This window comes from Neomonachus schauinslandi, chromosome 12 (assembly GCF_002201575.2).
Source record: "Neomonachus schauinslandi chromosome 12, ASM220157v2, whole genome shotgun sequence".
Lineage (NCBI taxonomy): Eukaryota > Metazoa > Chordata > Mammalia > Carnivora > Phocidae > Neomonachus > Neomonachus schauinslandi.
This window is the reverse complement of record NC_058414.1, coordinates 25,596,938-25,621,058: the sequence shown is the minus strand read 5'-3', so window position 1 is coordinate 25,621,058 and position 24,121 is coordinate 25,596,938.

Here is a 24,121-nt window from a genome sequence, read left to right as displayed (position 1 = left end):
TCTTCCCTTGCTTCTTTTGTTGATAGAAGGAATGAGTTGAAACTGGAGATACCTAGGAGTGCAATGTCAGCTCCAAATGCTGATGTCTGTCCGTGATAAGCTCCCATGTATGATCTCCAATATTGGCCACTGCCTCCAGTTTCTTTTTTAGGAATTTTAACCTTTGATGTTGCAGTAGAATTAAAAGGATAACTGGTTCTTTTCTTGAAGAACCTCAGGATTTATCAGGGAGGGAAGATACATGAATATGAAAATAGAGTGTTTAAAATTTTAGTAACTCTGGGGTTACAGAAGATTATTTTTACCTAATAGATGTCTTTCCATTGCAGTGATTTATGTTCCCAGATGGGATAATTATTTATGTCTCTACTTTCATAGGAAATGTACAGTACCCCCCCCTTTTTTTTTTTTGGAAGTGGAGGTTGGTGGTTCTCCTCTTGTCAGTTTAGGTCCCACCTTAGTTTTTGTTGCATGTATGTGATGCTCTGAACTCTGCCATGTCCCAGTACACCTTGGATCATCCTATAGTCTCAGTTACAGGGTTCCTTTGCCCCATTCCACTGCAAATCCTCAGCAGGCATGCCAATTTCACAATCTCAACCACATTTTGCGTCACATGCAGAAATTTCCTGATCTTCACGTTGGTGACAGCCAAGGATCTCTGAACTAAGTTGCAACTATGTGTTTGCATGTAGGATACATCCTAAAGTGTGTGTAAATAAGTAGTGTGACTGTAGTGTGAAGATGCTAACTAGATTTAGATATGAAAGACATTAACGTATTCTATCACACGTTACTGGAATACATGAGAGAAAAAATGAGTTTCACTTATAAAAATAAATCATAAAATAAGACTAACCTACCCCTACAACATTTCTGTTGAGAAAAAAAGTTTTATTTTAGACTCATCCTTTCCCACAGATTTCTATCTCATTCCTCAATTATATGTGGTAGGTAAACTTTTTCTCTCCACTATTTAGACAATTGCCCTGATTTAATCAGTGAATAAGAATGAGAGTTTAGTCCTGAATACAATCTGATACATGAAGAATGTGATCTAAGGCTCTGTTTTCAGCTTTAAAGTCTATGAATGTCTCTGAGATTCACATACAATACCATTTGAGTGTTGTTTCCTACAGTTAAGAGAAATACTTTAATATTTTATGATTTTTTCATTTTGGTCCAACTATATTTGACAATATAACACTGAACAATGTAATATTTGCTATTATCTGTTTTAAGCCAAATATATATCTCTTTAAGATTTAAGTGATCAAAGTATTAAACTATATGATGTGATGTTCAAGTTTGGTATGATAGCTTAATTTATAAAAATATGATCTTTAGAAATCTTTTTTTAGCCCCATATTTGGATTAACTTTTCTTTCTAGTAGATTAATTTTAAAATAGAAAATCCTGGTTATCAATGACAATTTAAAAAGCAAAGAGGCCTCTCGCTTGTTCCTTAAAGAGAAATATATATATGTATAAACATATGTGTGTGTATGTATATACATATATGTGTACATATATGTGTGTGTATATATACATGTATATACACATTTATATATATAAATATAGTCACTTCCTTATAAAAAACATCAGTTAATAAATGCCTTAGGTCACATTTTTCTATTTCAAGATCCTATTAGTCTTAGAGTGTGAAAAATAATTTGTATTTCTAATTTGTTTTAAGGCATAGTCGTAGGGATGTTGATAGAAGAAACAATTATTTGAAAAAAAAAATGAAGAGGTCATAATTTCTCATCATCTGATCATGCCCTTCTTACAGCACCTAAGTTCAAGGACATGTGGAATGAAACATGATAAAGAGTCTGTATACATTATATATTACATTACCAATGTTTAGCTTCAATAAAAACTTCATCCAGCTTCTGTACCATGTGGTATATGAGTTAGACTCACTTTAATTGACTCCAGCTGTTAGTTACTATGTGGAATAATGAATCATATTCTTTTCAGCATTGTCTAAAATGAGATATGTGTACAAAGGGAGAAAATGTGTAAAAAATAAAAAAAATAATCACCAATTTATATTTATTGAGTGTACTAGGCCCAAATGAGGGGGAAAAGATAGAATCTAGAACATGGCAAAGTAAATAATGAACCAAGTTAAAGGAATTCAGGCATAATGCAAAGAACAGATGTCTAGAAGTCAGTACACCTGGTTTTAGGCCTTGGCTTTGCCACTAACTACCCATATGAGTGACTGAAATATCAATTATGCATGGTCCTTTTCGCCCAGGTAAGTAAAGAGAGGGAACAGTTTACCAGATTTGAATAGGCTGATAGATGAACCATGGTGACAATAGAGTATCTACCAGAGGACAATACAAAAAAGCATGGTCAAAGGAAATTGATAAACCCAGACTACTCTAGGCCGTAGTTACCCACAGGTGTCCATATAGTGACAGAATATCAGCCAAAAAGAGAAGAGGGGCAGAAGGTATTTTAGAGCCAGGTAAGATGAGTGGTTTTCAAACTGACTGCACAGTTGTGAAGTCCAACCTTAGACCAATGAAATCAGCTGTCTAGAATTGAAACCCAGACAGGTTGGGTTGAAACAGACATGCATAAGTTTTTTATAGCTCCCTACATAATCATTACATGTTGTCAAGGTTGGGAACTCGTGAATTACATGGTCAATTCAAAGTTTTACTCTTGGAGAAGCAGGTCACAAGATATTGGACTGGGCTCAGTCCCCTCAGGAAAGCCAAGCCCTAGTACTGGGATTAAGAGTGGAGAGAGCTGTCATTCCAGGATTAACCTGAGTGACCAGTGGAACCAAGTGGAAAGTAGATTCCAAATGTAACCAGTAGCACATGTGAGATGACCACACTTAGCTCTTAGTACTAAAGACCGAATAGTGGAGGTGACAACCAGAGTAGCTTAAGACCCCCAATCAGCATCAGAAATCAGGAGAAAGAGAACAAACCAAACTATGTTAGTTCAAACAAGTGTCACACCAGAAGGCAAATGCTACTTCTACCTTGGTTACTTGCACAGCAAAATGAGGTCAACAAACCATTTCTTGGAATAGTCAGGACCCACATTAGTCCTCTTCTCCACTTCGGAAACTTCTCACAAAGTATTCCTCTCAGAGTTACGTTTTCATTCATTCTGATCATCAATACTTCAAAACAGTTAAAAATATTCCTCTTTCACCAAAAAAAAAAAAAAAAAAAATTGCACAACAACCTAACAAAGTTACTATGACACATTAGCTCAATAGTCATTTTGAATGGTACCTGTAAATAGTGAAATGAGAAAGAAAAAATAAATGAGTTAAAAAATTGTAAAGGAGAAGGTAAAATTACCATTATTTGTTGATGAAATAGTACTAGCTAAACCCCACAGAGTAGTGCAAACACTAAGTTATATAGTAAAGTGGTGGGTGTAAAATTAATATATATTATCAAGAATCTTCTTTTATACAAACAGGAAATTAGAAAATAAGAATATTTAGAAAAAAAATATTAACAGGGAATATGGAAAAATAAAAAATAAGTGGCTTCTAAGGAACTTAAAAGAACATTCTCTGAGCTTAATTAGAAAATCTGTAATAAAGATGCCAGTTATCACTCAATTAACTTCTAAAATTAACAGAAAGCAAAAATAATTGGAATTTATTTTTTAACACTAAATATATTAACTTCAAAGTTCATAAGAAAAGAATATATGAAAAAATAAGTTCAGCTGGGAAGATGGCAGAGTTGGAGGATTCGAAGTTTGCCCGTACCCATAGATACAACTAGATAACATTCATATCAGCATAAATAACCCAGAAAACAACCCAAAGACTGGCAGAACAAACTCCACAGTTAAAGCCTCAGTCAGTTAAGACTCTGCCTTCAGCTCTGGTCAAAATCCCAGGGTCCTGGGACTGAGTCCCACATTGGGTTCCCTGCTCAGCAAGGAGTCTGATTGTCCCTCTCCCTCTGCTTGCCACTCCCTCTGCCTGCCACTCCCCCCTGCTTGTGCACATGCTCTCTCTCTCTCTGACAAATAATAAAGTCTTAAAAAAAATTTTAAAAGTAGCAAGAGAAAAGAGGACAGTTACATACAAGGGAAACCCCATAAGCTATCAGTGGATTTTTCAGCAGGAACTTTGCAGGCCAGAAAGTAGTGGTATGATATATTCAAAGTGCTGAAAGGGATAAATCTGTAGCCAAGAATACTTTATCTAACAAGACTGTCATTCAGAAGAGAAAGAAAGAGTTTTTCAGACAAGCAAAAATTAAAGGAATTCATGAATACTAATCCAGTCCTACAAGAAATATTAAAGAGGACTCTTTGAGTGGAAAGGGAGACCATAAGTGAGAGTATGAGAAATAAAAAAACTAGGGGTGCCTGGACAGTTCAGTCAGTTGTGTTCGACTCTTGATTTCAGCTCAGATCATGGTCTCAGGGTCATGAGATACAGCCCTGCATCAGGCTCCACACTGGGCAAGGAGCCTGCTTAAGACTCTCTCTCCCCCTCCACACACTCCTTCCCTACCCACCCCCCAGCTTGTGTGTGTGCTTTCTCTCAAAGAAAACAAAAAAGTAGTAAAAATAATTATCTCTATAAAAATCAGTCAAGGAATTCATAAAATAAAAGGATGTAAATATGACACTTTATACCCAAAACGTGGAGGGGAGAAGAGTAAAGAAAGGATTTAAACTTAAGTAACCATCAACTTAATATAGACTGCTATGTGCAGATGTTATATGTAAACCTAATGCTAACCACAAATAAAAAACCACTAATTGATTATGCGAAGAGTAAAGAGAAAGGAATCCAAGCATATCACTAAAGAAAGCCAACAAACCAGGAAAGAGAACAAGAGAAATTTCAGAGAATATCTATAGAAACAATCACAAAACAAGTAGTAAAATGGCAATAAATACATAACTATCAACAATTACTTTGAATGTAAATAGACTAAACACTCCAGTCAATAGACATAGAGTGACACAGTGGATAAAACAAGATTTGCATGTTGCCTATAAGAGACTAATTTCAGACATAAAGATACCTACAGATTGAAAGCGAGGGGACGAGAAACATTTATCATGTAAATGAATGCCAAAAGACAGCTGGAGTAGCAGTACTTATTTTGGAGAAAATAGACTTTCAAACAAAGACTGTAACAAGAGACAAAGAAGGACATGATATAATAATAAAGAGGACAATCCAGGGGTGACTGTGTGGCTCAGTTAGTTAAGTGTCTGCCTTTGGCTCAGGTCATGATCCTGGGGTCCTGGGATTGAGCACCACTTTAGGCTTCCTGCTCAGCAGGGAGCCCACTTCTCCCTCTCCTACTGGCCCCCTCTGGCCCCGGCCCACAGTCTGCCCCTCCCCCCCCGCTCATGCTCTCTCTGTGCACTCTCTCATAAATAAATAAAACCTTTAAAAAAAATAAAGAGGACAATCCCACTAGAGGTTGTAACAATTGTAAATATTTATGCACTCAACATGAGAGCACCCTAATTCATAAAAGAGTTAATAGCAAGCATAAAAGAGATAATCAATGGTTATACAATAATAGTAGTGGACTTTAAGTCCCCACTTACATTGATGGAAAGATCATCCAAACAAAACAACAAGGAAACAGTAGCTTTGAATGACACACAGGACCAGATGTACTTAACAGATATATTCAGAACATTCCATCCTAAAAAAGCAGAATACACATTCTTTTTTTTTTTTTTAAAGATTTTATTTATTTATTTGATACAGAGAGAATGAGAGACAGAGAGCATGAGAGGGAGGAGGGTCAGAGGGAGAAGCAGACTCCCTGCCGAGCAGGGAGCCCGATGCGGGACTCGATCCCGGGACTCCAGGATCATGACCTGAGCCGAAGGCAGTCGCTTAACCAACTGAGCCACCCAGGCGCCCCAGAATACACATGCTTTCAAGTGCACACAGAACATTCTCCAGAATATATCACATATTAGACCACAAAACAAGTCTCAACAAATTCAAAAATATCAAAATCATACTATGCATCTCTTCTGACCACAACACAAACTAGAAATCAACCAAAGAAAAATCTGGCAAAAGCATGAATACATGGAGGTTAAATAGCATCCTATTAAAAAAAATATGAGTGGGTCAATGAAGAAATAAAAAATTACATGAAAACAAAAGAAAATTAAAACAATAGTCCAAAATCTTTGGGATGTAACAAAAGTGGTTCTAAGAGGAAAGTTTAGAATAATACAGAACTACCTTAAGAAGCAAGAAAAATGTCAAGTAACCTAACCTTACACCTAAAGGAGCTAGAAAAAGAACAAAACCCAAACCCAGCAAAAGGAATAGAAATAATAAAGATTAATGATATAGAAATAAAAAAATGGTATAGAAATAAATGATACAGAAACTTAAAAACACAGAACAGATCAATGAAACCAGGAGTTGGTTCTTTGGAAATATCAAAAAATCTGATAAACCTCAGCAAGACTCATTAAAAGAGAGAGAGGGAGAGAGACAACCCAAATAAACAAAATTACTAATGAAAGAGAAGAAATAACAACAAAACCACAGAAACACAAACAATTGTAACAGAGTATTATGAAATCTTATATTCCAACAAACTGGACAACTTAAAGGAAATGGATAAATGCCTAGAAACATATAACCTACCAAAACTAAAGAAGAAATAGAAAATTTTAACAGACTACCAGCAATGAAATTAAATCATTAATCATAAAATTCCCCCAAAACAAATGTCCAGGACCAGATGGCTTCACTGGTGAATTCTACCAAATGTTTAAAGAAGAGTTAATGCCTATTCTTCTCAAAGCAGTCCAAAAAATGGAAAAGAAGGATAACCCAAATTCATTCTATGAGTCCAGGATTGGCCTGATACTAAAACCAGACAAAGACACCACTAAAAATGAGAACTAGAGGCCAATATCTCTCATTAATATAGATGCAAAAATCCTCAACAAAATATTAGCAAACTGAATCCAAAATGACATTAAAAAAAACATACACCATGATCAAGTTGAATTTATTTCCAGGATGCAAGGGTGTTTCAACATTTGCAAAACAATCAATGTAATATGTTACATCAATAAGAGAAAGAATAAAAACTGTATGATCATTTTAATACATACAGAAAAAGCATTTGCTAAAGTACAACATCCATTCATAATAAAAACCCTCTGCAAAGTAAGTCTAGAGGGAACATACCTCAACACAATAAAGGCCTTATATGAAAAACCCACAGCCAACATTATACTTGATGATGAAAAACTGATAACTTTTCCCCTAAGGTCAGGAACAAGACAAAGATGTCTACTCTCACCACTTTTATTTATTTTTTATTTTTAAAAAAGACTTTATTTATTCGAGGGAGAGAGAGAGCGCAAATATGAGCAGGGGCAGAGGGAGAGGCTGAGCAGGGAGCCTGAAGTGGGGCTCAATCCCAGGACCCAGATATCATGACCTGAGCTGTAGGCAGAAGCTTAACCAACTGTGCTACCCAGATGCCCCTCTCACCACCTATACTCAATATAGTGCTAGAAGTACTACCCATAGCAAATAGACAACATAAAGAAATAAGTGGTATCCAAATTGGCAAGGAAGAAGTAAATTCCTCATTATTTACAGATGACATGATAATATACACATTAAACCCTAAAGACTCCACCCAAAAATTCTAGAAGTGATAAGTGAGTTCTGTAACATTGCAGGATACGAAAATCAATGTATAGAAAACTGTTGTGTTCCTCTACACTATTAAGGAAGCAGCAGAAAGTTAAATTAAAAAAAAAAAATCCCAGGGTGCCTGAGTGGCTCGGTCATTAACTGTCTGCCTTTGGCTCAGGTCATGATCCCAGGGGTCCTGGGATTAAGCCCTGCGTTGGCTCCCTGCTCAGCGGGAAGCCTGCTTCTCCCTCTCCCACTCGCCCTGCTTGTGTTCCCTCTCTTGCTGTGTCTCTCTCTGTCAAATAAACAAAATCTTTAAAAAAAAATTCCACTTACAATTGCACCAAAAACAATAAAATATTTAGGAATAAACTTAACCAAAGAGGTTAAAGACCTGTACTCTGAAAACTATAAAACACTGATGAAAGAAACTGAAGTCAATGCATAGAAATGGAAAGACATTCCATGTTCATGGGTTGGAAGAACAAATACTGTTAAAATGTGTATACTACCCAAAGCAATCTACACATTCAGTGCAATCCCTATCAAAATACCAACAACATTTTTCACGGAACTAGAGCAAACAATCCTAAAATTTGTATGGAACCACAAAGGACCTCAAATAGCCAAAGAAATCTTGAAAAATAAAAACAAAACTGGAGGTATCACAATTCCAGATTTCAAGTTATATTACGAAGCCGTAGTAATTAAAACAGTATGATACTGGCATAAAAATAGACACATAGATCAATAGAATAGAACAGAAAACCCAGAAATAAACCCACCACTATATGATCAATTCATCTTTAACAAAGGAGGAAAGAAGATGCAATGGGGAAAAGTCTTTTAAAGAAATGGTGTTGGGAAAAGTGGACAGCCACATGCAAAAGAATGAAACTGAACCACTTTCTTTCACCATACATGAAAATAAACTCAAACTGGATAATACAACTCAATACCCCAAAACCCAAATAATCCAATTAAAAATAGGCAGAAGTCATGAACGGACATTTCTCCCAAGAAGACATCCAGATGGCCAACAGACACAAGAAAAGATATTCGACATCATGTATCACCAGGGAAATGCAAATCAAAATGAGATCCCATCTCAAACATGTCAGAATGCCTAAAATCAAAAACTCAAGAAACAACAAGTGTTGGGGAGGATATAGGGAGAAAGGGACCCTCATATACTGTTGGTAGGAATGTAAATTGGTGCAGCCACTATGGAAAACAGTGTGGAGGTTCCTAAAAAAATTAAAAATTCCTACGATCCAGGAATTACATTACTGGGTATTTACCCCCCTCAAAAAACCACAAAAACACTAATTCAAAGGACACCTTTATGTTTACTGCATTATTTACAGTAGCCAAACTATGGCAGCAGTCCATGTGTCCATCGACTGATGAATGGATAAAGATGTGGTATATGTGTGAGTCCTGAGTCAGGCTCCCTGCTCAGTAGGGAGGCTGCTTCCCTCCCCCCTCCCCCCGCTCATGCTCTCTCACTCACTCTAATAAATAAAATCTTTTAAAAAATGAGATAAAAAAGTATATATGTAACAGTGTTATTTTTTTTAAAAAGATTTTATTTATTTATGTGACAGAGAGAGACACAGCGAGAGAGGGAACACAAGCAGGGGGAGTGGGACAGGGAGAAGCAGACCTCCCACTGAGCAGGGAGCCCGATGCGGGGCTCGATCCCAGAACCCTGGGATCATGACCTGAGCCGAAGGCAGACGCTTAACGACTGAGCCACCCAGGCGCCCAACAGTGTTATTTTTTAAGGCAAGAAATTAAAACAACTTTAACAATAATATTTCAGTTGTATAGGAAAGAACACATCAAGGAATTAGAGAAACTATAAAAAATCAAATCAAAACAAAACAAAAAAACAAGGAATTTTGGTCCAGGCAGGAATTATTTTCTAGATGAAGGTACTGACTACTCAGTGACTCAATCACAGACAGAAGGCAGCTGCAAGTCTGGGCTACGTAGTTTCCTTCTTGATTTCTCTACTTCCTTTTTGAAATCCACATATAAAAAGTAGCCTTGAAGGTCATCGGAAAAACGGGAGATTTACATCATTCACCAGCTTCATTCAGCTTACCAACCCTGATATAATATTACATTTCTTTAAATTCAATGTAACAACTGCTCTATTCTTCTGCTCTGACCCACATTTTCCATTTTTGAGTCTTTCTGAGGCCTCCCTTTCACAGCCCAAAGCTTACCCCTACCTTGACCTCATTTCTTCCATCCATTTTTCTTTTTTTAATTGAAGTTTAAGTGGCATATAATATTTTATTAGTTCCAGGTGTATACAATATTGATTTGACAATTCTATACATTACTCCATGCTCAGCATGGTAAGTGTAGTTACTATCTGTCACCATACAAAGTTATTACGATACTATGGACTATATTTCCAATGCTGTAACTCATCTCTGTGACTTATTTATAACTGGAAGTTTGTACTTCTTAATCCCTTTTAACTACTTTGCCTACTCCCTTGCCCACCTCCCTTTGTCCACCACCAGTTTGTTCTCTGTATATTTATTTTTTTTACATTCAAACCATCATTATCCTTAACATATTTATGAATATGTCTCCTCAGACAAGGGAAACAAAAGCAAAAATGAACTATTGGGACTACACCAAAATAAAAAGCTTTTGCACAGCAAAGGAAACCGTCAACAAAACAAAAAAAGCAACCTAGTGAATGGGAGAAGATATTTGCAAATGTTATATCCAATGAGGGGATGTATAAAGAACGTACACAACTCAATACCAAAATCCCCAAATAATCCAATTAAAACATGAAAAAAGGACCTGAATAGACCTTTTCCCAAGGACATATAGATGGCCGACAGATGAAAAGATGCTCAATAACACTATTCATCAGGGAAATGCAAGTCAAAATCACAATGAAATGCCATCTCACACCTGTCAGAAAGGCTAGTATCAAAAAGGATGTGGAGATGAGGGAACCCTTGTGCACTGTTGGTGGGAATACAAATTGGTGCAACCGCTGTGGAAAACAGTATGGCAGTTCCACAAAAAAGTAAAAAATAGAGCTTCCATAGAATCCAGTAATTCCACCACTGGGACTTTACCCAAAGAAAAGGAAAACACGAATTTTAAAATATATATGCATCCCTATGTTTATTGCAGCATTATTTACATAGCCAAGATATGGAAGGAATCAAAGTGCTCATAGATAGGTGAATAAAGAATGTGTCTTTGTCTCTTTCCCTCTCTTTCTCAGACACACACAAACAGGAATATTACTCATCCATAAAAAATATTGCGATCTTGTCATTTGCAACAACATAGATGGACCTTAGAGGGTATTAAGCTAAGTGAAATAAGACAGAGAAAAACAAATCATAATTTTTCTAATAATGCATTTCCTTCCTGTAGATTCCACAACAAACAGTGCTGTTTGAATCAATTCTATTGAACTACAACTGAAACTACCAAGCATTCTTATATTTGCTGCTATAAAGATATAATCACGTCCCTTGTCTTTACATATTGAGTAATAAACCTTGAGATCTCTTTTTATTATATCTTACTTTCCTAATCGCAATCATAAAGTAAATTATTGTGACATGCTTTATTGGAAAATAATCTGATTTCAGAGTTTTAAAAATTATTAGTCTGTGAAGAGTTAATTGTGTGCTAGATGCTATGTGGATTTATCCCATAATTTCATATCCATTATTAATTTATTGAAACGCTGGAGAGTTTACAGTTTCATAACTCACTGGTATTATTTTAGATGAATGGTACACTCATGTGCTTTGGAGGGGGGAAAAAACATTTAGAACAGCAATATTTTAAGCCAGAAAATGAAAACACATATTTTTTTTTCTTTTGCTAAAAACATAGATCTAGTTGACATTTTTTTTTCTGATGTTCATCCATATGTTTGAGACATAAGTAAACCTTTTAAGATGGATGTGACATGACACTACATTTAAAATTTTTGTTTTCTGTGAGTACAAATTGCATTTATCTTAACACAGAGGTGAAGCAAAGTGCTTATTCTACACAGAGGTTCTTTTTGTATTTTATAGTTTATATCATTATCGATAGTTTTAGCAAAGAACATACATTAAACATTTCTCCCCTCTAAGTAAACTGCCAGCCCATACTGTTCATTTAGAAAGGATAGATTTTTGTTCCCCTGAAGCATAGAATTTGGCTCTAGGCCACTGACACAGTTTGAAAAATGACCTCTAAAATGCTTAAATTAACAAAGCAACTGTATTGTATGTATTCATTTTTGTTTCAGGAGAAGTCATTCATTTTACACTCTTTGAACAATACGGTTAATTTATCACTAATGTTCATTTTATGATATATTTTAGGAGAGGCATATTGTTTCCACTAAAATACAAAATCGACATTCAAGTCATCTGAAAGTTTATTTTTTACACACTCTGGAATGTTTTTTTTTTTTTCCCCAAAGTGTACACACAGTTTACCTGCAGATGGAATAATTATTTTTACTTTTTCACTGCAGATTTCATGCCCAGTATCAGCAAGGTAGAAGAGAAGGAGAGACTCTCATGCAATGAGGGGGAGGAGGAAAAAGAGGAAGGAGGAGGAGGGAGACTAAAACAGTGACCCATTAGGTTAATGGTGTTAAGGACAGAAACCACCCTTAATGACTTAAGCAGGAATTGAGATAAAGGCATTAAAGTATGTTACGTTACTAGTGAGCCAATGGGTTCTTCAGTGGATAATTGTAGAAAGATAAAGTTATAGGGGAAAGTAGGATTCAAGTTTTGTTTCTTGAAACAAATATGCATTTGACACTCAACAAATTTGCATTTGAATTGAACAAATGTGTAGGATTAAAATAGTCCCCAAGGAAGTCTGAGAAAAAATATATGAGGTGACTGTTGTCACTAGTATTTGTATGAAACCGACATAATTCCTTTAAATTTCTATTTTGCATAAACAAATGTTTTGTTCAATCTTAATAGTCTCCTAATGACAAGAGTGTCTGATTATTTGTCATAACTACACATCATTAAATCACCCATTTCAAACATATTCTTAGTAGGACTACAGATCTATTGTTGATACTCTGTAGCCTTTTAAAATAAGCCACTAAAAAACTAAACAAAACACAAAAAACCCTCCATTTAATTAGAATGGAAATTCACTAGAAATGTGTCAAACATGAAATTAATCTATCATCATCAGTTCTGTTTAGACATAAAATTCTAGTAAGCTTGAGATATTTATTTTTCCTTCAGTAGCATCTACTATGTAATACAAAGCTTTAATGTATGGAAAAGTGGCTTTCTGATCCCAAGTGTTATTAAAGAATTTAATATTTAAAAGTCCACATTTTTCAATGTATGGGATTAAATGCACTTACTATATCTTAAAGAAGTAGTTTCATCTCCAATTACTACATGGATCTCCACTATCTAAAGTCATAAACATGTCATTAAAAAGGTACTAATAACTCTGTAAGTTACAAATTCTCCTGTTCTAATATTAATAAGAACACAGGAATTTTTAAGAAAAACTATCAACACAAAACATAAAATTATCTCTCATAATGTTTCCAGAATTACCTCAGAGCAAGGTAAAAATTATATAATAAACTAGAAGCATTCTCAGAATAATGTGTATTTGATCAAAAATTTTATAAAAAGTTTAAATGAGGTATATTTATGCTACAAACCAAAGGTGTACAAGTAACATTCTATTTTAACAAAAAAATCATAAATAGAAGTAATAATGTTGAACTATGCTATTTACTAGCACACAGCAATTTTTAAATGGTTAGTTCCATGCAGTATTCATTTTGATTGAATTGGTGATTTTTCAAAGAGGAATTATAGGTCTTAATTAGTTTGATTTGCTTTCATTTTGCCTTGTTTTACAAGGCAGAAACTCCCAGTTTCTGTTAATTGCTGAATTAAGGACATTATCACGATGGTTTACTACCATAATTGTTTATGATACTTATCATTAATTAATATTTACTTTTTATTTAGTGTTATCAGAGAATGTTGTTTATAGTAGCACTACTAGTTTGTATTTTCAGGCTGTTTCCTCTGCGAAGTAATATATGGTCAATTTTTTGTGGCTATTTCATAAATCATGGAAAAGAAGATAATTTCTTTAATGTATATCGATTAGATTTTCCTTCTTAAATATATTATTTTGGCTTACTATATTTATCCTCTTGCTTTATTAGAGAGAAATATATATTAAAATTCGCTATTTCTAACAAGCTGTTGCCATTTCCCCCTATATTTCTAAGTTGTTTTACTAGCTGAAGTCTATATTCTATGCAAGCTAACCAAAAAGAAAGAGAGGTGACATAATTTACCAATATCAAGAATCAAATGGAGATCTCACTGCTGATTAAAAGGATAAGAAAATACTACCAAAAAAATCTATGCCCATAAATTCATAACTTAGGTGAAATGGAGCAATTCTTTGAAAAACACAAACTCTAAAAACTTACTGAAGAAGAAATAGTAAAACCAAATATTTCTATGTCTATTAAATTGTGGTTAAAGTTGATTGAAGAAATTAAATTTGTAGTTTAAAATTACAAGTTTTTTTTTCTTTTTTTCTTTTTTTTTTTCTTGAGAGAGCGAGCGAGCAAGCAAGTGAGGTGGAGGGGGGGAAAAGGAGCGGGAGAGAGAGAGTCCTAAGCAGGCTCCACACCCAGCACAGAGCCTGATAGGGGGCCCAGTCCTATGACCCTGAAATCATGACCTGAACTGAAATTGAGTCAGATGCTTAACTGACTGAACCACTCAGGTGCCCCTAAAATTTTGTGGTTTTTTTTTTTTTTTTTTAACTTTTGAAGGATGCTTTTATTCTTATAATTTCATTTTTTTAATGTAAAATTTATTTAAGTTTTTTTATTATGTTATGTTAATCACCATACATTACCATTGGTTTTTGATGTAGTGTTCCATGATTCATTGTTTGCCTATAACACCCACTGCTCCATTCAATACGTGCTCTCTTTAATACTCATCACAAGGCTAACCCATTCCCCCACCCCCTTCCCCTCTAGAACCCTCAGTTTGTTTCTCAGAGTCCATAGTCCTCATGGTTCGTTTCCCCCTCCAATTCCCCCCCCTTCATTTTCCCCTTCCTGCTATCTTCTTCTTTTTTTTTTTTAACATACAATGTATTATTTGTTTCAGAGGTACAGGTCTGTGATTCAACAGTCTTACACCATTCACAGCGCTCACCATAGCACATTACCTCCCCAATGTCTATCACCCAGCCACCCCATCCCTCCCACCCCCCACCACTCCAGCAACCCCCAGTTTGTTTCCTGAGATTAAGAATTCCTCATATCAGTGAGATCATATGATACATGTCTTTCTCTGATTGACTTATTTCACTCAGCATAATACCCTCTAGTTCCATCCATGTCGTTGCAAATGGCAAGATTTCATTCCTTTTGATGGCTGCATAATATTCCACTGTATGTATATATGTATATATATATACATACCACATCTTCTTTATCCATTCATCTGTCGATGGACATCTTGGCTCTTTCCATAGTTTCGCTATTGTGGACATTGCTGCTATAAACATTGGGCTGCAAGTAACCCTTTGGATCTCTACAGTGTATCGTTGGGATAAATACCCAGTAGTGCAATTGCTGGGTAGCTCTATTTTCAACTTTTTGAGGAACCTCCATACAGTTTTCCAGAGTGGCTGCACCAGCTTGCATTCCCACCAACAGTGTAGGAGCGTTCCCCTTTCTCCGCATCCCCGCCAACATCTGTCATTTCCTGACTTGTTCATTTTAGCCATTCTGACTGGTGTGAGGTGGTATCTCATTGAGGTTTTGATTTGGATTTCCCTGATGCCGAGCGATATTGAGCACTTTTTCACGTGTCTGTTGGCCATTTGGATGTCTTCTTTGGAGAAATGTCTGTTCATGTCTTCTGCCCATTTCTTGATTGGATTCTTTGTTCTTTGGGTGTTGAGTTTGATGAGTTCTTTAAAGCTTTTGGATACTAGCCCTTTATCTGATATGTCATTTGCAAATATCTTCTCCCATTCTGTCGGTTGTCTTTTGGTTTTGTTGACTGTTTCTTTTGCTGTGCAAAAGCTTTTTATCTTGATTGAAGTCTCAATAGTTCATTTTTGCCCCTGCTTCCTTTGTCTCTGGCAATGTTTCTAGGAAGAAGTTTCTGTGGCTGAGGTCGAAGAGGTTGCTGCCTGTGTTCTTTAGGATTTTGAGATGTGGACAGGAGTCTCACATTTAGGTCTTTTGACCATGTTGGGTCTATTTTTGTGTGTGGTGTAAGGAAATGGTCCAGTTTCATTCTTCTGCATGTGGCTGTCCAATTTTCCCAACACCATTTGTTGAAGAGACTGTCTTTGTTCCATTGGACATTCTTTCCTGTTTTGTCGAAGATTAGTTGACCATAGAGTTGAGGGTCCATTTCTGGGCTCTCTCTTCTGTTCCATTGATCTATGTGTCTGTTTTTGTGCCAGTACCATACTGTCTTGATGATGACAGCTTTGTAATAGAGCCTGAGGTCCGGAATTGTGATGCCACCAGTTTGCTTTTCTTTTTCAACATTCCTCTTCTATTTGGGGACTTTTCTGGTTCCATACAAATTTTAGGATTGTTTAATTTCTTTGAAAAAAGTGGATGGTATTTTGATAGGGATTGCATTGAATGTGTAGATTGCTCTAGGTAGCATTGACATCTTCACAATACTTGTTCTTCCAATCCATGAGCATGGAACATTTTTCCATTTCTTTGTGTCTTCCTCAATTTCTTTCATGAGTATTTCATAGTTGTCTGAGTACAGATCCTTTGCCTCTTCAGTTAGATTTATTCCTATGTATCTTATGATTTTGGGTGCAATTGTAAATGGGATCGACTCCTTCATTTCTCTTTCTTCTGTCTTGGTGGTGGTGTATAAGAATGCCACTGATTTCTGTGCATTGATTTTATATCCTGCCATTTTATTGAATTCCTGTATGAGTTCTAGCAGTTTTGGGGTGGAGTCTTTTGGGTTTTCCCCATAAAGTATCACATCATCTGCAAAGAATGAGAGTTTGACTTCTTTGCTGATTTGGATGCCTTTTATTTCTTTTTGTTGTCTGATTGCTGTGGCTAGGACTTCTAGTACTATGTTGAAGAGCAGTGGTGATAGTGGACATCCCTGCCACATTCCTGACCTTAGGGGGAAAGCTCTCAGTTTTTCTCCATTGAGAATGATATTCGCTGTGGGTTTTTCATAGATGGCTTTTATGATATTGAGATATGTACCCTCTATGCCTACACTCTGAAGAGTTTTAATCAACAAAGGATGTTGTACTTTGTCAAATGCTTTTTCGGCATCTATTGAGAGGATCATATGATTCTTGTTCTTTCTTTTGTTAATGTATTGTATCACATTAATTGATTTGCGGATGTTGAACCAACCTTGCAGCCCAGGGATAAATCCCACTTGGTCGTGGTGAATAATCCTTTGAATGTACTGTTGGATTCTATTGGCTAGTATTTTGGTGAGAATTTTTGCAACCATATTCATCAGGGATATTGGTCTGTAATTCTCCTTTTTGATGGGGTCTTTGTCTGGTTTGGCGATCAAGGTAATGGTGGCCTCATAAAACGAGTTTGGAAATTTTCCCTCCATTTCTATTTTTTGGAACAGTTTCAGAAGAATAGGTATTAGTTCTTTAAATGTTTGGTAGAATTCCCCTGGGACGCCATCTGGCCCTGGGCTCTTGTTTGTTGGGAGATTTTTGATGACTGCTTCAATTTCCTTAGTGGTTATCGGTCTGTTCAGGTTTTCTGTTTCTTCCTGGTTCAGTTTTGGTAGTTGATACATCTCTAAGAATGCATCCATTTCTTCCAGATTATCTAATTTGCTGGCGTATAGTTGTTTATAGTATGTTCTTATAATTGTTTGTATTTCTTTGGTGTTGGTTGTGATCTCTCCTCTTTCATTCATGATGTTATTTATTTGGGTCATTTCTCTTTTCTTTTTGATAAGTCTGGCCAGGGGTTTATCAATCTTATTAATTCTTTCAAAGAACCAGCTCCTAGTTGTGTTGATCTTTTCTACCATTCTTTTGGTTTCTATTTCATTGATTTCTGCTCTGATCTTTATTATTTCTCTTCTTCTGCTGGGATTAGGCTTTATTTGCTGTTCTTTCTCCAGCTCCTTTAGGTGTAGGATTAGGTTGTGTATTTTAAGACCTTTCTTGTTTCTTGAGAAAGGCTTGTATTGCTATATACTTTCCTCTTAGGACTGCCTTTGCTGCATCCCAAAGATTTTGAACAGTTGTGTTTTCATTTTCATTGGTTTCCATGAATTTTTTTAATTCTTCTTTAATTTCCTGGTTGACCCATTCATTCTTTAGTACGATGCTCTTTAGCCTCCATGTATTTGAGTTCTTTCCAACTTTCCTTCTGTAATTGAGCTCTAGTTTCAAAGCATTGTGGACTGAAAATATGCAGGGAATGATTCCAATCTTTTGGTACTGGTTGAGACCTGATTTGTGACCTAGGATGTGATCTCTTCTGGAGATTGTTCCATGGACACTAGAGAAGAATGTGTATTCTGCTGCTTTGGGATGGAATGCTCTGAATATATCTGTGAGGTCCATTTGGTCCAGTGTGTCATTCAAAGTCTTTATTTTCTTGTTGATCTTCTGCTTAGATGATCTGTCCATTTCAGTGAAGGGGGTGTTAAAGTCCCCCACTATTATTGTATTGTTGTCAATGTGTTTCTTTGCTTTTGTTATTAAATGGCTTATTTAATTGGCTGCTCCCATGTTAGGGCATAGATATTTACAATTGTTAGATCTTGTTGTTGGATAGACCCTTTAATAATGATATAGTGTCCTTCCTCCTCTCTTATTGTAGTCTTTGGTTTAAAATCTAATTTGTCTGGTATAAGGATTGCCACCCTGGCTTTCTTTTGGTGTCCATTAGCATGGTAAATGGTTTTCCATCCCCTCACTTTCAATCTGGAGGTGTCTTTGGGTCTAAAATGAGTCTCTTGCAGACAGCATATTGATGGGTCTTGTTTTTTTATTGAATCTGAATTTATGTGAATGTGAATGAATATGAATTTAGTGCCACTGTATTGCCTGTAAGGTGACTGTTACTGTATATTGTCTCTGTTTCTTTCTGGTCTATGTTACTTTTAGGCTCTCTCTTTGTTTAACAATATACACCACACAAATCAGAAGAGACCAAAAACCAGCCGGAAAGAAAGGGAAAGAAAAAAAAAAGAAAAAAAGAAAAAGATAAAAAAAAAAGAATATGATCAAATATGATCAGGCTGGTGAATAGATCAGTGCCACACACTAGATTTTGGGCGTATTTTGGTCTGTTAGAAGAAACTTCCTCCCAAAATTTTAAAGAAAGAAAGACTTATATATGTACAAAAATAAGGGTAAATACAATGAAGGGATGGAATATGACTGTAAAGAAACTTATAAAAGATCTTATAAAAGGAATTGATAAGAAGTTGGTTGAAAAGGGGCGCCTGAGTGGCTCAGTCGTTAAGCATCTGCCTTCAGCTCAGGTGATGATCTCAGGGTCCTGGGATCGAGCCCCACATTGGCCCCCCTGCTCAGTGGGAAGCCTGCTTCTCCCCCTCCCTCTGCCACTCCCCTTGCTTGTGTTCCCTCTCTCGCTGTGTCTGTCAAATAAATAAATAAAATCTTTTAAAAAAATTAAAAAAAAGAAGTTGGTTGAAAAAAGAAAGAAGAGAAATTTAAAAAAAAAAAAAGGGAGAGAATGGGATGAGGCAGGAGACTAGAACAAAGCCATACACTAGAGATTTAGGGTATATTTTGGTCTGTTAGAAGAAACTGTATCCTAAAATTTTAAAGAGAGAACAACTTATATATATGCCAAAAATAAGGTTAACTACTATGAAGGGATAGAATATGACTCTTCCAGAAAGTCGTCGCTTTTCTGTTCAGAGAGTTGCTGCTACTCTTTTCTTTGATCTCCTGTTGAGTTCATAGGTGTTCAGAATGGTTTGATCCCTATCTAGCTGAATTCCTGGGACCAGATGAAATTTAGGTCTCCTACTCCTCTGCCATCTTGCTCCTTCCCCTCCAAAAATTTTATGTTTTAACTGACTCGAAGACCAAATGATTTCAATAGTGAATTCTACTTAACATTTAAAAATAAATAATGCCAGCTATTTATAATGGTGGAACTACATAGTATAGGTACTAGTAGAACTACATTATCACTTCCAGAAAGCAGAATCAAAAAGGACACTTGCCACCTTTTTTGACTCTAGCATATTATCAAAACTAGACAAAGACATTTTAAGTACAAACCGTTATCTCTCATGAATATAGGCACAAAAATCCCTAAAAAAAAAAATCTAATAGCAAATCTAATCCAGTGATATATAAAAAAAGGTAACACATAATATCCAAGTGGAGTTTATCCTGAGAATGCAAGGCTGGCTCAATACTGAAAACTTCATCAAAAAATGAAATACATAGGTATAAATCTATCAAATTTGCCCGTGATATATGTGTAGAAAACTTTAACTCACTGATTAAAGGAAACAAAGAAATCCAAATAACTTGAAAAAAAGTCACATCCATGAATTAGAAATCTGAATATTGTTAAAATTTTAGAATTAGCTAGTCAGTATCTAGTAAGTGCTTGCTGAATTCTTCATTGGAGTTGTATCAAATCTATTAATCAAATTGGAAAGAACATTTTTTGGTTATTACTGTAAATGGTATTTTTAACTTTACATTCCATTAATTAATTTCCATATATCAGAATATAACTGATTTTTGTAAATTGATCTTAGATTTTGGAACCTTACTTAAACTCATTATTTCCAAAAAAAAAATTATAAATTCATTGGGATTTGCTACATAGAAAATTATGTCATTTAATAAAGACAGTTTTACTTTTCCTTTCCAATTTGTGTACTTTTTATTTTCTAAAATTTATATGGAAAGGCAAAGGAACTAGATTATACAAACAATTCTATAAAAAGAAGAATAAAGTTGAAAAACTCACATTTTCCTATTTCAAGATTTACTCTAATACTTCAGTTATCAGGATAATGTAATACTGGAAGAAAGACACATAAATCAATGCATCCAATAGAAAATCCCAAGAATAGTTCCATGCAAATATTGTCAACAGTTTTCAACAAAAATTCAAAGGCAATTTAGCAGACAAAGGTTAGTGTAGGAGAAAATCTATATTGCCTTGGCTTTGACAATTTTTAGATACAGCACCAAAAGCAAAATCTATGAAAGAAATTGCCAATAATTGGACATTATAAAAAAAATGTTCTGCAAAGGACACTAAAGGAATAAAAAGACAAATCAGACTGTGAAAAGTATTTGAAAATCACTTATTCAATAAAGGGTTTGATCCAGAACATATAAAAAAACCCTCAAAATTCAATCCTAATAAAACAAACAACCCAATAATATATGGACAAAAGATATGAACATAACTTTACCAAAGATAAACAGCTGGATAGTACATGAAATGATGCTCAATATCATTTGTAACTAGGGAAATGTAAATCAAAACAATGAAATGCCACTACACCTGTATTAACTAAAAAAAAAAAATTATATATATATATATATATATATATATAATCTTGCTCCTATATATATATATATATATATATAATCTTGCTCCTATATATATATATATATATATATAGGAACAATATAATATATATATATATATAGGGAAGGCAAGTACTGGAATCTCCTAGTCTGCTATCTTGAGGATTTCACCTATTAGCTTTTCCTTCTTTATTATCTGTACTCTCCCTCTCCAATAATAAGAAACCTTGTTCCCACAATCCACTGTTTATATATTTTTTAATCTATAAATTCCTTTTGTCTTTAGCCCTACAATTTTCAGGCAAACATTTTCCTAGGTTAGTTAAGTCTATTTTTCCCCCACCTTGAGTTTGGCCAAGGGAATATATATATTCCCTATATATATATATATATATATATATATAAAGTTGTCACGCTAATGTGGGCTTGGATGTGGGATATTTATTACCTAGAGAATTCAAAATGGTTCAGACACTTTGAAGGACAGTTTGGCAGTTTAAATAAATTTATAGACTTATCATATGATCTAGCAATTACACTTCTAGGTATTCACCCAGGTTATATGAAAACTTATAGTCGCACACAAAAACTTCTTAAAGCAGTTTTATTCATAATAGCTAAAACTAGAAGCAATCTAAGTTGTCTTCCAACAGGGGATTGGAGAAACAAATAATGTAATATGGTATAGAAATAAAAAGAAATGGAAGTATTATTTTATGTTATATGGATGCTTCTTAAATGCATTTTGCTAAGTAGAAAAAGCCAGACAGAAAAGCCTACCTATTAAATGATTCCATTTATATGAACTTCTGGAAAAGGCAATACAATCAAGATGGGAAACAGATTAGTAGTTGCTAGTGGTTACTCAAGTGGAGTGGGAAGTTAACTACAAACAGGACATACAAGGGTATTGTTCTATTATATTACAATGGTGGATAAATGAATATGCATTTGTTAAAACTCATAAAACTATACACCACAAAGAGTTAAATTTAATGCATGAAATGTTTGAAAAAGAGAAAGGATTATCAGCCAAGATGCTGGGGGATGCCCATAATGGAATGCAGAATGTGACAAATGAGATAAATTACATTGCCAATATATGACATGACCACACTGAAGGGGAGGTGGGGGAAAAATAGACTTAACTAACCTAGGAAAATGTTTGCCTGAAAATTGTAGGGCTAAAGACAAAAAGGAATTTATAGATTAAAAAATATATAAACAGTGGATTGTGGGAACAAGGTTTCTTATTATTGGAGAGGGAGAGTACAGATAATAAAGAAGGAAAAGCTAATAGGTGAAATCCTCAAGATAGCAGACTAGGAGATTCCAGTACTTGCCTTCCCCCAACCCCACCCAACAGAAACAACAACAAGGAATAAGCAACTATCTCACATCAAAAATAGCTCTGGGAGAGGTCTAGAATACAGGAGATGCAGAAACACAGTGGAGCATAGAAGCTGAGGATGGCTGATGAAGCTGCCTGGAGTCCTACTGCTATACCTGAGAATATGAGGCAGTTAATTATATATGAGCAGGGAAGAGGTGCTTTCTGACTGATAAAAGGGCAGAAACCAAGTTCCAAAGAGTTGGGACAGACCCCAGGGGATACACACTCCCCTATGACCACTACTCTACAGTAACCTATGGCTTCACTATAATAAATCTACATTGTGGTCATAACCCCTGCCTGCCTTGAGCAGAGGAAGGCTGACAAGGACCAAAAAGGGCCCAAAACTTGCCCTTTCAATTGTTGGAGGAGTCCCTTAGAAAATTGGCTGCAACCCTAGTCAGGATCTGCACAGCTATGACCCATAATCTATCCATACATAAAAAGCAAAGACAACCCTGAGCCCCAGTGCAGATGCCATCTCTGGGCCTGCCCACTCTTCCATCTTGAGAGTGTCTTTTCACTTGAACGACTATTAAACCCTTGCTTACTTAAGAGTTTGACTCTGAGTTCTTCCTTGGCCAAACTCAAGAACCATGAATGGTTAAATTATTGTATCAGTGTTCAGTGTGCTGAATTAGAATATTCCTATTCTTAGGAAATACCCACCGAAGTATTAGAGTTAAAGGTTATGATATTGGTGCAGAGAGAGCACACGCAAGAACATGAATGACAGATCAAGCAGGACAAAATGTGAATAGGTGAATCTAAATGAAGGTATTTGGGTCTTGTATGTTCAATTCCTATTCTGGGGCTGGGGAAAAGGACTTACTATTGACACACCCATCCTAAACCCTGGGACTAGAGCCATCTCTGTTTCTTGTCCCCCACCCCCTGGGGCCAAATCCATGGCTACATCTTACACCACCCCAACATTCCCCTCTTGCAACCACACACATGCCTCAGACCCCAATTCTTTTTTTTTTTTTTAAGATTTTATTTATTTATTTGACAGAGAGAGAGAGAGCGAGAGCAGGAACACAAGCAGGGGGAGTGGGAGAGGTAGATGCAGGCTTCCTGCCAAGCAGGGAGCCTGATGCGGGGCTCGATCCCAGGACCCTGGGATCATAACCTAAGCCGAAGGCAGACGCTTAAAGACTGAGCCACCCAGGCACCCTCAGACCCCAATTCTATGACCCTTCAGTACATACCTATATCTCAGACACTGATGCATTTGTGGTGAGTGAGCCTGTACCCTAGGCCAGGTGCCATAGTTGTTCTGAAAACCCCTGAGCCCTGGACTCTAGCTCTGTGGCCACTCAGTATATTCCCACACTCCTGACACCATTGTCACTGTTGCCATAAGTACACATAGTCCCCAGATCACAGCACTGCTGCTGCCCTGTTTGTGCCCATGCACCAGACCCAGTGCCAACAAAGACCCC